Source organism: Carlito syrichta, unplaced genomic scaffold, assembly GCF_000164805.1.
Source record: "Carlito syrichta isolate Samal-C Ts95f unplaced genomic scaffold, Tarsius_syrichta-2.0.1 Scaffold223366, whole genome shotgun sequence".
NCBI classification, from domain to species: Eukaryota; Metazoa; Chordata; class Mammalia; order Primates; family Tarsiidae; genus Carlito; species Carlito syrichta.
In genome coordinates, this window is record NW_007167462.1 from 862 (window position 1) to 3,745 (window position 2,884).

A 2,884-nucleotide genomic window follows, 5' to 3' on the forward strand; every position below is an offset into this window, starting at 1 on the left:
TACCTGTTTCAAGTTAAAGCACTTCAAAAGATTAATGCCTAGGGCCTTTAAATAAAATTCTACTGCTAACTTTCTGAGTCTAAACTTTTACGAACTATCTAGAAAACCTGGTTTACTTAACAGTACTTTTTGCAGAAGACAAAGGAGCCTGCTATAACCTACATCAACACTTACGTGAACTGCACTATGCCCTTGTGGCCAGAAAATTGTATTTTTTCTCTAAAAGGAAGGCAGTTTTTTATTTATTTGGACGTCCAAAGCTTGATTTATAGTAACTACAAACATCACTACTTTTGGAAGGTTATAAAAAAGTTCTTAGAAAACATAATTTCAAACATTAGTCACACTGTTGAAATACTCATCCGATTTTAATAACGTGTTCTTCAGTAAGAAATAGAATTCTTCATAGCAAATGCCCAAGAGTTGCCTCACTCAATTACTACAGCCATTAAAAAGCAAACTGGTAGCTAAACTGGCAGTGATTTTGTCGTCTTACTGAACATCTGTTGCTCTCTCCCCTGTTGTTCCAATAGGCACCACGTTTATCTGGATAAGTAACAGCAGATCACATCTGACAGACACTAACACTAAATCCTACGTACTGGGTGAAGAAACCTAGCACTCATACGTGTGCTTGCTATAGGTGTACTGTCTGATGCACATGAAAGCAGACCCAGTTCAGACCCTTTGGGGGCAGGAGAGTTTACTTTGCCTTGACTGGTTCTCGTTCTAACCAGCGAACCCTCACTTTTTGCTTATAACGATACTCTTTTAAAAAATCCTGCAACATCGATGGGAGAGGGAGTCCATCAATTCCATCATACGTAGTGCACCTGCAGATTACTGCACGACAGATATATTGCAGGCTAAAAGGAAAAGTCCTGTTTAGTGATATAGTAGGCAAAGGCTCAAAAAACATGCAAGAACTGGGATCTTTATAATACTCTAAAAGTCCTGTTACAGTGGAGGAGTGAAATACACACGGGTCGTGGGCATCGAAACTAAAGTTGTGATTCCACCGCTCAATTCGGGCATGCAAGGATCTGCTGTAGCCGCGGAAGCTCACAGAGAAGAGGTAGTCCTCTTGAGCCGAGTCCCTGAGCAAAAACGTGCCTTCAGGTTTCCCTTGGAGAAGGGCTTCTGCTTCATAGCGGTCCATCACTCCCCAGTAGCAGGGGTTCCCTGTGATCTGAAGCAAGTCGGGTACGAGGCAGTGAATGTAATCGACCTGCGTGTGGACCTTCCAGGCACCCTGTCTGCTCACGTGGGCATGGCTGTCTCCAGACACCTGGCGCTGCTTCTGCCTGCGCGACTGCAAACACAGGGTGTTGTATCCTCTTCCGAGTCACAGCTAGCCTGTGGGATTGCGGAACCGTCCCCAGTGACTTCATTCATTCCAGGAGCTAACTTTGGTCCCAGTTTATATAGCGGATTAACCTGTGCAGTCGCTTCAAATGTGTGTATTTGTGCATTGGGAGGGGGATCGACCCCTTCTTTGATACTAAGCGGTCTCCTCTCTCTAAGCCTGTCTTTTTCATCCTCTGTAGAAACCAAAGGTGGACCGAACGTATCAAAATAGGTTGAACTATTTATTTGGACTTCTAAAGCTTGATTTATAGTAACTACAAACATCACTCACAGGGGCTGTATGCTGTTTAATCAAACGCCATTTTTGCGCTAAATCTCAGCCAGCCGGAAAAGGGCATTTTTCAAGCATTAATTCAGAAAGGTGTATTTTTCTTTTATTGGAAAAGAGAGGCTTTGACTGCTCGCTGTAAGTTCTCATGAGAAAACACAAGCCCACAGTCTCCTGCAGCCTAGGGCGGAGAGAGCGACTCCCCACGGTTCTGCCGGAAACACTGTCCGTATCATGCATGGAGCTCACACCATAGCGCTTCTCTCGCCTCTGCAGTCCGCTTTGAGTTCTGCCAAACTTTTTATCAGTATCCAATGAACTCTGGGTCTTGGTAGAACAGGAATGCTTTCTCTTCCGACCCCACGGAGCACGTCGAGAGTAGGAATCTCTTCGTGCAAGTCTCGTTCCTGGTGCAGCACAAGAATCATTATCCTTTTCGATGCTTATTTCAGCAATCTGAGGGATTTCAGCGGCACAGTTTTGGCTTCTCCTTGCAGAGCTCTTGGATGTGCTCACTCCCAGCTGGAAGGCAGTGTTTTCTCTGAAGAGACTGCTCTAGTTGCTGAGGAGCCGAGTCTCCTACACTGATGCTTTTCTCTTTGACAGACAAACACCGGTTGGAGTTCACGTCCACGTTTTCACCACGACTTCCTCCCTCGTGACTGGAGAGGTTCTGACACCTGTACTTGAAGTAATTCCACATTTTCCCCACTTTACCCACCGATTATAAGATCTGCTTCACTCTCCGGGTGGCCTCTTCCCGACCCACCACGACTCTGATCACCAGTGCTGTCCTCCTAGCCAGGACGTCCCCCTTTCCCTTCCCCTCCCACCAGAAAAACAATGCCACAGAAAGGCAGCGAGCACCCACTGAGCGCCGGCCCCTACTACACGCGGCGCGATCTGCACGGGGCTTGCGACCGGCACTTAAATTTCAAAGTGACTATTATCCACTTTCTGTCCATGTTTAGCTTACTTCCAGGTAAGCCCCCTGATGCCCTTGTCATTTGTTTAAAGTTTCGCTTTCTTCCAGGCTGCTTTGGGGATCAATTCTAGATCACAGAGGAGAGAAAACCTTTTTCCGTTCTCCCACTCCAAGCTTACCCTCTCAAATTTTTTAAATATACATTAAATAGATTCATCAATCCAGGATAGTCACCTACTCATGGCAGCAGCTTCTGCGGAGTTCAGTGGAGCACAGGAAAGTCCCATAATGTCTGATTAAAACCGATATTTCAGAAAAACCTG

The 2,884-nt window shown here is 45.7% G+C and overlaps 1 pseudogene; it reads right to left on the bottom strand.

Annotated features, from left to right (window-relative positions):
- Positions 1-509: 509 nt before the first annotated feature.
- LOC103253355 lies at positions 510-2,354 on the bottom strand (annotated as a pseudogene).
- Between the last annotated feature and the right edge of the window lie 530 nt (positions 2,355-2,884).